The sequence below is a fragment of the Chlorocebus sabaeus genome, chromosome 11, assembly GCF_047675955.1.
Source record: "Chlorocebus sabaeus isolate Y175 chromosome 11, mChlSab1.0.hap1, whole genome shotgun sequence".
NCBI classification, from domain to species: Eukaryota; Metazoa; Chordata; class Mammalia; order Primates; family Cercopithecidae; genus Chlorocebus; species Chlorocebus sabaeus.
Genome location: NC_132914.1, coordinates 24,262,734 through 24,276,546, shown reverse-complemented (window position 1 = coordinate 24,276,546; position 13,813 = coordinate 24,262,734). Strand labels below are relative to the sequence as shown.

At 38.3% G+C, this 13,813-nt stretch overlaps 1 pseudogene; it reads right to left on the bottom strand.

Annotated features, from left to right (window-relative positions):
* Window positions 1-2,711: 2,711 nt before the first annotated feature.
* LOC103218749 (GTP-binding nuclear protein Ran-like) lies at window positions 2,712-3,588 on the bottom strand (annotated as a pseudogene).
* Window positions 3,589-13,813: the final 10,225 nt, after the last annotated feature.

Here is a 13,813-nt window from a genome sequence, read left to right as displayed (position 1 = left end):
GCACAATTAAAATTTGCAAAAGTATGGAACCAACCTAAATGCCCATCAACCAATGAGTGGATAAAGAAAATGTGCTCTCTCTATATATATATGCACCATGGAATACTACTCAGCCACAAAAATGAATGAAATAATAGCCTTTGCAGCAACTTGGATGGAGCTAGAGGCCATTATTCTAAGGGAAGTAACTTGGGAATGGAAAACCAAATATAGTATGTTCTCATCACTTATAAATGGGAGCTAAGCTATGAGGATGCAAAGGCATAAGAATGATATAATAGAGGCTGGGTGCAGTGGCTTATGCCTGTAATCCCAGCACTTTGAGGGGCTGAGACAGGCAAATCATGAGGTCAGGAGTTTGAGACTAGCCTGGCCAATATGGTAAAACTCTGTCTCTACTAAAAATACAAAAAAAAAATTAGCCTGTGTGGTGGCATGCACCTGTAGTCCCAGCTACTCGGGAGGCTAAGGCAGAAGAATCGTTTGAACCTGGGAAACTGAGGTTGTGGTGAGCCGAGGTCATGCCACTGCACTCTAGCCTGGGCAACAGAGTGAGACTCTATCTCAAAAAAAATTTTTAAAAAAGATATAATGGAGTTTGGGGATGGCAGGGGAAGGTTGGGAGGGAAGTGACAGTGAGATGACACATTGTGTACAGTGCACACTGCTGGGGTGATGGGAGCACTCGAAACTCGGAAATAACCACTAGAGAGCTTATCCATGTAACCAAAAGCTACCTATACCCCCAAAACTAATAAAATAAATTTAAAAAAAATAAAGAGCACGGGATTTGGGAACAGAACATTTTGGATTCAAAATCTGATACTACTTCTAGTCACTAAGCAACTTCAGGCAAGTTAATGAATCTCTTTGAGCTGAAGTTCTAATAGGTAATGGTAATATTCAGTTATTTTTGGTAAAGATTCAAGGTAAGAGGAATGACATCATTTTCGATAACTTTGCTATAGTTCTCTGCTTAAATGTTTTTCACATAATCTCTTCTGCCTTTCCTTCTTTGTAGTAGAAGTTATTCTTTTGTGTCACTTTGTAAGCTATTTATACTTTAAAAATATTATTTAAAACACAATATTGTATTTATTATTTTGCAAATGTTTTGCTAATTGGACTGTGAACTTTTTTTGAGATGGAGTCTCACTCCACCACCCAGGCTGGAGTGCAGTGGTGTGATCTCGACTCACTGCAACCTCCACCTCCCAGGCTGAAGTGGTCCTCCAACCTCAGCCTCCCAAGTAGCTGGGACTACAGAGGCATGCCACCACACCCAGCTAATTTATTGTATTTTGTGTAGAGATGGGATTTCACCATGCTGCCCAGGCTGATCGCAAATCCCTGAGCTCAAGAGATCCATGCACCTCAACCTCCCCATGTATTGAGATTACAGGCATGATTTACCATGCCCGGCCTGAACTGTGAATATCTTTGAGTACATCTTTTTTAGTGACATATTCTCAGTGCCTAGGATGGTACATGACACTCGCCAATAACTTTGGAGAATAAATAAAATAATAAAGGATAGATGGATGATGGACGTGGAGATTTCACTAATGATTCTTGTCCATAGTTTCATATAAATGAATCTTCTATTCTCATCTGCAAAAGCAACTGCTTGAAAAGCTAACTTAAGGTCAGGCTTGGTGGCTCATGCGAGTTCGAGATCAGCCTGGGTAACACAAAGAGACCCTGTCTCTACAAAAAATAAATTAGCAGCATGGTGGTGCTTGCCTTGTTGTCTCAGCTACTCAGGAGACTGGGGTGGGGGAATTACTTGAGCCTGGGAAGTTGAGGCTGCAGTGAGCCATGATCTTCACTCCAGGCTGGATGACAAAGTGAGACTCTCCCTCAAAAAAAAAAAAAAAAAAAAAAAAAAAAGTTAAAATACTAAGGATTTCAATAACGTAACCACATGACAGTTTCATCTTGCTCGCTGCCCAGATAGAGCTGATTTGTCAGGACAGTGGAATTGCAATAGAGAAAGAGTTTATTAAATGTAAAGGAGGCTAAATGATAGACTGGAGTACTAAAACCAGCCTCCTAAAAAATTCAGAGGCTAAGGTATTTTAAAGACAGTTTGGCAGGCAGGGAGGGGTTAGGGAATGGGAAATGCTGATTGATTAGGTTGAGGATGAAATTGTATGGGGTCAAAGCTGGTTTTTCTTGCTGTCTTCTGTTCCCAAGTGAGACTAAAGAACTAGTTATGCCAGATTACCAGTCTGGGTGGTTCTAGCTAGTCCATCAGACTACAAGGTCTGAAAAACACCTCAAACATCAATCTTAGGTTTTATAATAGTGATGTTATGTATAGAAGCAATTGGGGAGGTTAGGAATCTTGTGGCCTCTGGCTGTTATGACTCCTAAACAATAATTTCTAATCTAGTGGCCAATTGTTAGCTTTATAGAGGTGATCTGGCCCTTAGGCCAGGAGGGTTTTGCTTTGAGGAGGGGCTATTATTATCTCTGTCTCAAAGGTAAACTTTTTTTTTTTTTTTTTAGATATTTGAAATACAACTTTATTCTGATTCTAAACGAAAAGGAATGGGAATGACAGTAACAAACAAGATTTCACCCCTGAATATTGTGATGTGACTGTAGCAGTCTTATATTTGAAACTCAAGGATTTATCAGCTGCGTTCCAAAACAGCTAAATATGCAGGTCCAAACAATGAAGGTATTTTTTAAACTGCCATTCACTCCGAAGCCCACTCGTCTCCTTCAGCATCCCACAGATGAAGCACATGTTCCGCTTAGCTAGATAATAATGAGGTGGCACACACGCTGCACCGCTGACATCACAGGACAGCTGCCTATAAAACTAGACTTCTGACGCTGGGCTCCAGCTCCATTCTCACAGGTCATCATCCTCATCTGGGAGAGCAATTGTCTGAGCAACCTCTAAGTCATGCTCATACTGTGCTGCCAAAGCTGGGTCCATGACAACTTCTGGTGGGGCAAGAGCAGGCATGGCAACAAATTCCAAGTTAGGGTCTCCAATGAGCTTCCTAGCAAGCCAGAGGAAGGGCTTTTCAAAGTTGTAGTTACTTTTGGCAGAAATGTCGTAGTACTGAAGATTCTTCTTTCCGTGGAAGACAATGGATTTCGCCTTCACTTTCCTGTCCTTAATATCCACTTTGTTGCCACACAACACAATGGGGATGTTTTCACACACTCATACCAGATCTCTATGCCAGTTAGGCACATTCTTGTAAATAACTCTTGATGTTACGTCAAACATTATGATGGCACACTGGGCTTGGATATAATAGCCATCTCTCCGCCGAATTTCTCCTGGCCGGCTGTCCCCCATACATTGAATTTAATAGGTCCTCTGTTGGTGTGGAACACTAGGGGATGAACCTCAACACCCAAGGTGGCTACATACTTCTCAAATTCACCAGTCAAACGACGTTTCACGAAGGTCGTTTTTCCAGTACCACCATCACCAACCAATACAAGTTTGAACTGGACCTGGGGCTCTCCCTGCGCAGCCATCGCGGCGTTCCTTCCAGAAGCATCTCCGCGCCCGTCCGACTGAGGCTGGAAAGATGGCGGAAGCGCAATTCAAACGCCGGAGTCTCAAAGGTAAACTTTAAGCTGTCTTCTTCCCAGAGTTAGCTTGGCCTACACCCAGGAACGAACAAGGACAGCTTGGAGATTAGAAGCCAGATGGAATCTGTTAGGTTAGATTTCTTTCACTGTCACAAATTTCCTATGTCAGATTTTTCTTACTACCATAATTTTTGCACAGGTGGTCTCAATGACATCAGTGAGATTGTTACTAAATTTTAAAGAGTGATACTCTTATTGTATTGACACTTGGTAAACCTGTCCCCAGAGCTGGGCTAACTACATCTCAGCCTTGAGGCCTTGATTCTATTGATGTTTTAGAGGTCATTCTTATTAAATTCATTAATCTATCTGAGTAAATAGTTTGTTATACATTCTTTGATCTTCGCTCCTAGTTTTGAGAGCGAGCTCTAACTCTTAATTTTCTGAAAAATCAATATGAACAATTAAGACACAAGTTTATCCGTTTAACAAAAACACAAAAAAACCAAAAACCTGCTCCCAGAAACTGTGCCTTTATAGCATTCATAATGTATGTATTTTCTTACTTAAAGAAGAATCAAAGAGGAGGCGTATTGGAACTGCCACTTTTCCTGGGCATGTCTTAAGAATGTGTTCTGTTTCTGAAATTTCATAAAATACTTTGTGGCTTTCTCTCTTTTATGAGTGAAGAGGACAACTTATGAATGGGTTGGTTTTCAGAGGAAGTTTGCAAATTTTTAGACCTTAGTTATTGTTCAACCTCAGTTTCCAAATTCCACCTGAAAGGAACACTGGGGAAATGAAGTAGAAGTGATTTTAATTCTCAAAGGTTCTTTTGTCTCTTTCCTGATAGAAAGTGAAGTTCTATGTAGGAGGTGGGTAGTACCATCATAACCTACTTTATTCTGCCTGAATAAGGAAGGTCAATATATTATCCTATCAGGGAGGGGGAAATTGCATAGACAACTCCTCGAATGACAATAAAGATGTCCTTGACAGCATGTTGAAAACAGTGGTAAAACTTTATTTCCCCGAAAAAAAAAAAAAAAATCAGTGTTTAAATGACAGATGAAGGTAAATGATGGACAAAATGCATTATTCTTAAAGCATCTCCCAGTATTTCTGAAAGAACTGTTACATTTGAATACTGAATGCAAATGGTTTTAATAATAATATATCAGTTTATCAATAAGATAACAGAGCTGTTCTTTGAAGCAATGTTTTCAAAATTTCTTGTAGTGCTAGCTTTGTCGCCTAGTATCTAGTGCCTTAAAAACAACTGAAAAAATGAAAACTCTTGTTTTATTTTAATATAGTATTTTAAATTTATTTTATTGTATTACAGTTTACAGTTTACAGACTTTAACTTCAGGAATAACAAATGATGGAGGTTCTCAAAATGTTAATGACTATCCTCTTAAAGAGTTTAGTTAAATGGAAACTGCATTCATTTGAGCCAATAATCTATTGGCAGCTTAGGAATTCTTATCATTTGCGGTAGCTCTGCAAATTACCAAAATGATAGCACAACTGGGTCTGACTTGATTTTGACTAGCATGGTTCCACCTGCTAAGTCATCGTTCTACTTCTCGTATATCAGAATGGACTTAACCCAACAAAGAGATTTAGAAAATAAAGAAATATCAATTTAAGATGTCATAATCTTCTAATTTAATAATCCAAAAATGTATGGATTAACACCAATGAAAAAACCGGACACGGTGGCTCACATCTGTAATCCTACCACTTTGGGAGGCCGAGGTGGATGGATCCCGAGGTCAGGAGTTCATGGCCAAGATGGTGAAACCCTGTCTCCACTAAAAATACAAAAATTAGCCAGGTATGTTGGCACGCACCTATAATCCCAGCTACTTGGGAGACTGAGGCAGAGAATTGTTTAAACTAGGGAGGCGGAGGTTGCAGTGAACTCAGATCATGCCATTGCACTCCAGCCTGGGTCACAGACTGAGACTCTGTCTCAAAAATAAAATAAAATAAAATAAATTAAAATAAAATAAAATACAATACACCTATCTATTTCTGCTTTTTAAAAAAAAAAAATTTTTTATTATTATTATACTTTAAGTTCTAGGGTACATGTGCATAACGTGCAGGTTTGTTACATATGTATACTTGTGCCATGTTGGTGTGCTGCTTTTAAAAGTAACATGCTAAGAATGTTGTCAGTATAAAATAGGAATAATATTAAATGGTCATGGTGGAGTTTTTAACCCCTGGAGACTTAGTTCTACACATGACATTTTATGAAATTGAGAATATAATAAATGTAATACTTCCCTTTTTGTTTAAAATCTTAACATTCTATTTAGACACATAGATAATTTTCAATTTTTGCTTTGCAAATAATATTGTGAACATTTACATACATAAGCCTTTGATTTTTTTTTTTTTTCTTACAGGTATTAGTAAAACAACTTGTTTAAAAAATTTCAGGCTACATTTTCTTCCATAAAATGCACAAATTTACATCTCTGTTAGCTTGTAATCGATTTTGTACTATCCCCACATTAAGGCAATTGAACTCCTACCCTAAACCTCCACTCAGTTTGCCTCAGAAAAGATTTTTCTTGTTTTGAAAGTAAGGAGTTTAGGATCTCCATTGAAAGAATGGGTGACCTCCATTTATGATAAAGGACTCTTCTCTGCAACCCAATTCATAAGTCTGACTCAAGCAAAACCCCCATTTCTGCTTGGAAAATCCTTGAAGACAGAAATAGCAAAATGAAGTGGAAAGAGTAGAGACAGACTAGAGTTGAATGCTGAGTTTTATTACCAGCTGTACATATGACTCAGGATATGTTTGTCAGTTTTTACATCTATAAAATGATGTCATTGAACTGGACAATCTTATAACTGTAAGTTATAAACTTATAACCACTTTCCAAAAATTTTTATGAATCACCTTTTTGAAGCCCTCTGGTGACCACCTTAGCCAGCATTAAATTCTCCCTCTTCCCATCTCCCATGGTAACTTATCGCCCAAGAGCCTTGAGCAACATAGGCACTGGAGAGAATAATTCTTGTATTACTATAACTAATATAATTCTTATATTACTAATGGGGTTTTAAAATTATTTAATAAATATCACCTTACCCATGAAATAACTGATAATTTGGCTTGGAAACAATAAATTTGTCCCTTTTGAAAATAACAAATATAACCCAAATCTTTTCTGTAAAAAGGAAAAAAAAATAAGAAGTAATATGTAGTAACTCATCAATTTTATAAAAACTACTTAACTGTTTTAAATACAGAACACAGCTTTCTGTTACGTGTTTAAGGACTTTAGAACTATTAAATTTTTACTCCATATTCTACTGAGAAATTCAGAATTATTATCATTATTTTAATTAAAAATACATTAAAACATTGAGTGACATTTAGAACTTTAACCCAAGACACCCAGCAAGTTTAAACTCTACCAATTATTTATGAACGATGAGTTTTGAATAGGTAACACACCTATTTGGATAAGGTTTGCACTTTCTGAAGGAAAGTGTGATTGGAACTGCTGTTTATTGATTTGTTCAATTTAAAAGATCTTTTTGCAAGATCCTTATGGCAGCTAAATAATTCTCAGCAGAAAAGAAAGTGCAACCTCCTTCACTCTAAAGACCCTGCTGGGAATAATTCCAGCCCTTGTTCTCCAACCTTCACTTCATTCCCATCATAAGTTAAAGAAATTTTCAACCTTGTATTATGAAGAGTCTTCTTAAGTTATAGCTGGAAGGATGCGCATCATCTTGGTAATAAACACGTCAGAGGTAGTTGGTAGAGAAGGGTTACACAGCCTCAGCTGGCCCTGTTACTGCACCCCAGTTGACTTTTATGGAATGCTCAAGACCATAGACATCTTTATGAAAATGAAATCTGTGAAGTTCAATTGAGAACACTTTCCTACAAGGAACCTCCCAACTATTTCCTTTTTTCATTTCTTTTGCTGTGAGCTGTTTATATAGTTTGATATGTTTATATGTCTAACAAAGATGCAGATCAAAATTTAAACATATAACTTTTTTAGGAGCAGTTAATGGGCCACCTTGTGAGAAAATAGCAGTATTTTAAAAGTCCAAATGTTTCATAGTAACAATGCTGACAATTTATTGGCATTACTGTCTTCCATGTCCTAAGATAACAGAAAGTATAGCAGAAGAAAAATCTTAAAAAGGAATGAAACTTTGGATGTAATGACTTCAACAACAACAAAACAACAAAAACAAACAAAACCGTATAATCAAAACTATATGAGAAAATAGCTTACTTTTGTTACTGAGCAATAAACGGGCTTGCTGTCCAATGTGCCTAAAAGCCAATACCAAGGCAGTGACTTTTGAGAAAAGAAAAACTTTATTGTAAATCCACTGGCAAGGAGTCAGGAGGAAACATTTAAATCTGTCTCCCCAAGCTGGGAGCTGGGGCAGGTTTTATAGGCAGAGGAGGGTAATGAGGCATGATGTGATTGGATCTTACAATGATGTGATGCCAGGAGGCGTAATCTGACTGGATCCTGCCATAGGGTAATGCCACAGTTCAATCTGATTGGATCATGGATCCTGCCGTGCTAGGTCCACTTCTTAATTCAGTCCCCACTCCTTGGTCTGATACTTAGGTTGCACCTGCAGTTGTACACTTGGTTCATCTGGGCATGCTCAGTTTACATGATCTTCAGCCTGGTGGTCTAAGGCAATTGAAAAACAACTCACAACTTTGTTATGCAAAAGTTGAGCCAGATTGGTCTGCTGTGTCTACACTCTGAAATACACAAAGAAATAAAATAAAACAGATAGAGGGATATATAGATGCATAGATATGTGAAAAATCCAGTATAGTAAAATATTAAAGGTAGAACCTAGATGGTGGGGATAGAGATTTTCATGTAATGTTCTTTCAGCATTATTATATGTTGCAAATATTAATGGTAAAACATTGGTGAAAATAAACTATGAAAGACAAAGGAAATAAGGTTATAAATATACAAAAATGAGATATTTTATTGAAAATGTAAAGATAAGTCTGGGTGCGATGGTTCACACCTGTAATCCCAGCACTTTGTGAGGCTGAGGTAGGTGGATCACCTGAGGTTAGGAGTTCGAGACTAGTCTGGCTAACATGTTGAAACCCCGTCTCTACTAAAAATACAAAAATTATCTTGGTGTGGTGGTGGGCACCTGTAATCCCAGCTACTCGGGAGGCTGAGGTAGGAGAATTGCTTGAACCCAAAAGATGGAGGTTGCAGTGAGCCAAGATTGCATCACTGCACTCCAGCTTGGGTGACAGAGCAAGACCTTATCTCAGAAAAAACAAAAAAAGACAAAAAGAAAACATAAGGATAAAAGAGAAAAAAAATGCAAAGAAAAGAATCAAATATAATAATGAAGAATTGGCACTGGAAGTAATATATTATAAAGGTTAAGAATATGCTCTGGAATCGGGCACTCTGGGTTGGAGTATTATTCCTGCCACAGACATGCAGTGCCATTTAGTCAAATGACTTAATCTCTGTGTCTCAGGTTCCTCATCTGGAAATGAGGCTCATGACCAATACCTACTCCACAGCTTGCTGTAAGTATTAAATGAGTCTACATGTAAAGGGCTTAGAACAGTTATGGCATCTAGCACACAAACTTTAAAGGGTAATTATTATGAGACACGTGTTTTTTTAAAAAAGCTATAAAATAGAAGAGGTTAACATGAAATACATTAAGAATGAGTGATTAAAAGCAGAACTCATTTATGTATTCATGTATTCATGCTATAAACATTTATAAACCCTTCTAAGTTTCAGACACTGTGAATATAAAAAGAAATGGTCATTTCTGACCTTAACGAATATGCTATCTGACAAGGAGAGGACAAACATGGCAATGTAAATATAGAATATGATTATTATGACCACAATAGAAGTATGTTCAGATTATGAAGGGGTCCCCGAGGAGGCAATGGTCATTTCTACTATCTGGGATGAAGAAAGGATTCATGAAAGGGATATATTTTAAAAGATTTAAAAGCAGAGATCTAAAAGAATAAAATAACAAAATACCATAAGTAATATAAAATATTATTAGCAATTAAAGAGACAATGAGATTGAGAAATAAAACCAAATACATTTAAAAATAAATTTGAAGAAGCCACAATTCAAATTCAAACCATTAAGAGGTTTTAAGACTAGGTTTAGCATTAGGCAAAAATAATCAAAAGTCTTCAGATAAAATTGCCTTTTTTCCAACAGACTTTATTTACAGGTGTGCTTCCAGATTTCATGGCTCCATTCTTACATATCAGAAGAGCAGTATCAGGCCAGGCACAGTGGCTCACACCTGTAATTCCAGCACTTTGGGAGGCTGAGGTGGGCAGATCAGTTGAGCTCAGGAGTTCAAGACAAGCCTGGGCAACATGGAGAAACCCTATCTCTACTAAAACTACAAAAGAAAAAAAAAAAAAGAAGTAGCGAGTCATGGTGGTATGCACTGGTGGTCCCAGCTACTCAGGAGGGTGAGGTGGGAGGATAATCTGAGCCCGTGAGGTCAAGGCTATAATTAGTCAAGATAATGCTACTGCACTCCATCTGGGTGACAGGAGTGAGACCCTGTCTCAAAAAAAAAAAAAAAGAAGAAAAAAAAACAAAAAACAAAAAAGAAGAGCACTATCTCTGATCTCTTTTGTGATGCCTCCCACAATTTGCTTTCCTCATAGACAGGGGCTTCTCCTGTTTGTACCTGTGGCAGCAAAATTTTCAATCAGTATAAACTCCTCCAGCCCCTTCTCAGCTGACACAACCTGCAGACAGGCAAAGTATGGGGTATGTATTAGTCTGTTCTCATGCTACTAATAAAGACATACCCGAGATTGGGTAATTTATAAAGAAAAGTGGTTTAATGAACTCACAGTTCCACATGGCTGGAAAGGCCTCACAATCCTGATGGAAAGCAAAGAAGGAGCAAAGGCACGTTTTACATGGCAGCAGGCAAGAGAGCATGTGCAGGGGAACTGCCCTTTATAAAACCATCAGACCTTGTGGGGCTTATTCACTATCAGGAAGACAACATGAGAAAGACCCACCCCCATGATTCAATTACCTCCCACCAGGTCCCTCCCATGACATGTGGGAATTATGGGAGCTATAATTTAAGATTAAATTTGAGTGGGGACACAGCCAAACCATATCAGGGTCCTTCCCATTAAAACAAATGGCCCCTGCAGAATCTCTTATTATACATAATCTCTTTTCTACCTTTTTTACAACATCGTAAGGAAGATACTGAAGGCATTTTTATGCCCAATTTTTTTAAAGATGAGTGTGACAGACATAGTCTAAGGCAGCTGTCCTGATCCCACCTCGTGGTGTTCATACCCATGTGTGATTCTCCTCCTCTTGAGTGTAGGAGGAATCTGTGACTTGCTTCTAATCAGCAAAATACTGCAAAGGTGACAGCAAGTATGTTTAATGAGTGCATTATTATGTTACTTAAGATTGTAAATGGTCTTGCTAGAAGACTCTGTCTCCCTTGCTGGCTGTACTGAAGCCAGCTGTAATGTCTTGAGTTGACCATGTAGAGCTGTGATCCCTAATCTTTCTGGCACCAGGGATCAGTTTCATGGAAGACAATTTATCCATGGACCAGGGATGCAGGGATGGTTTCAGGACGATTCAAGTAATTACATTTATTGTGCACTTTATTTACATTATTATTACATTGTAATGTATAATGAAATAATTATACAACTCACCATATGTAGATTCAGTGGGAGCCCTGAGCTTGTTTTCCTGCAGTTAGACAATCCCATCTTGGAGTGATGTGAGACAGTGACAGATCATCAGGCATTAGATTCTCATAAGGAATACACAACCTAGATCTCTTGTGTGTGCCGTTCACAACAGGGTTTGCGCTTCTGTGTGAATCTAATGCCACAATTGATGTGACAGGAGGCGGAGCTCAGGTGGTAATGTCAGTGATGGGGAACGGCTATAAATACAGATGAAGCTTTGCTTGCTAGCCTGCCACTCTCCTCCTGCTGTGTGGCCTAGTTCCTAACAGGCCATAGACCAGTACCAGTCTGTGGCCCGAGGGTTGGGGACCCCAATGTAGAGGGCCAAGTGGCAAGGCATGATGGGCAGCCTCTGACCAACAGTTGGCCAGACACTGAGGACTTCAAGGCCCTGGAAGGAACTGAACTCTGCCAACACCACACAATTTGGAAGAGGATTCTTCCCTAGTCAGGCTTCAGATGAGACCACATGCCCAGCCAACACCTTTCTTGGCTGCAACTTTGTGAGACTCTGAAATAGAGAACCTTACTAAGCTTTGCCTGAATACCTACATGTAGAAACTGTGAGAAGATAAATACGTGCAGGTGTTTTTCTTTGTGGTGTTTCAGCTTACCGCAACCTCCGCCTCCCAGGTTCAAGCAATTTTCCTACCTCAGCCTCCGAGTAGCTGGGATTACAGGCGCCCGCCACCATGTCCAACTAATTTTGGTATTTTTAATAGAGATGGGGTTTTGCCAGGTTGGCCAGTCTGGTCTCGAACTCCTGACCTCACCTACCTCTACCTCCCAAAGTGCTGGAATTACAGATGTGAGCCACCATGCCTGGCCAATATGTGTAGTTTTAAGTACAAAGCTTGGGACAATATTGTTATATAGGAATAGATTACCTCAAAGAGGAAATTAATATTTAGAGTGTCTAAATTAATGGACTTCAAGAAGTTGAAGAAACACCTCACCAACCTGCCAATGTTTGTTCTTATATTCATTCTTCAAGAGAGAAATAACTTGCTTTTTCTCAGCTTCTCAGAATTTTCTAGAACCCAAGTAGATAAGTGCCACTGTTGGAGATAATCAAGTGATTACATTTCTCATGACATCTAGATGCAATAATGTTTGATAGCCATCAGAGAAGCTACTGAATCAAGCCACTCTCTAAACATAAAGCATTACAAAAAGAGGAACAAGAAACCAGGTAACTCACAAAGGTTCTCTTCATGAGGCAGTCACTTACCATTAGACTAGAAAATGCTTTTGAGAAGATGGACAGAATAGTTCCAGAAAAGATTCCTGACAAATTGTTTGTTTGAGTGGTCTCAAATTTTACAACGAAGAAATCACCACTCAACTACACACACTATTTTATTTCTTCTCCAGACATATTTTAGCCTGATACATGAATATGAGTTAAATTATTCAGAAAATCTTTGAGTGTGCAGCTCTAGGTATTTGAAAATATTCAAAAGAAGGTTTCACAACTTTTAAAGGGCATTATGGTCATTTTTGCTAAATAAAAATGAGCCCTCAAGAAAATACTATTTTCGGGTGACAAAGTGATAATGAAAGAAATGTGCTTAAAATGGACAACAAATATGCCTTTCAAACTGGAATGATTAAATAAAGATATGCCTGTGGAAGTGATTGAAACTAGAGAAGTGCTGAAATTCAGGGCTGTGCTCAGAACATCTAAATAGCTTTAGCAATGTCTGCCAGGAAAATCAAACTTCATTTAAAAATTTTTCTTAGAATTTCTTCATGTCAGTGACATTCTGTGTGTGAGGGCTCCGTTAGCATACAATCTAACAGAAGCTGTGTACAGCTGATTGGGGAAAGAATACCATGGTTTACTCTGGTATTTTAAAATGTGCTATCCTCTCCTTGTGTTCTGAATATTTCTGTTCATGGAAATGTGATTTTTTTTTAACAAGAGCATTTCTTTATGACATTTTAGATCTTAGACATTCAATTTGCCCTACTAAGCCCAAGCAAAGGGCTTTTAAAAGAGGAAAGAGACAACAGAGTAAAGCTCCAGAGTCACGTGACTGGAAGTGGTTTCTCACCTTGACATTTTTCTTTGACAATGAAAGAAAAGAATGAGTGGGTCACAATTACTTCCTGAACATAAAGGCAAAAAGAATGATGGGGAAAAAATATGTTCATGTGTGAGACATTCACATTTGTAGTCTCCTTAATGGTGTAGATGTGTAGTATTACTTTTATCATGCAGAGTTTTGGTTTGGTCAAAGGCAGACTGCATATATGACAGTAGTCCCAGAAAATTTTCATACCAGATTTTTACTGTGCCTTTTCTATGTTCAGCTATGTTTAGATACACATCATTGTATCCCAAATGCCTACAGTATTCAGTGCAGTAACACGCTGTACAGGTTTGTAGCCCAGGAACAATGGGTTCTAGGTTTGTGCCCATCTCATACCACCTAGGTTTGTGTAAGCCCACTCTA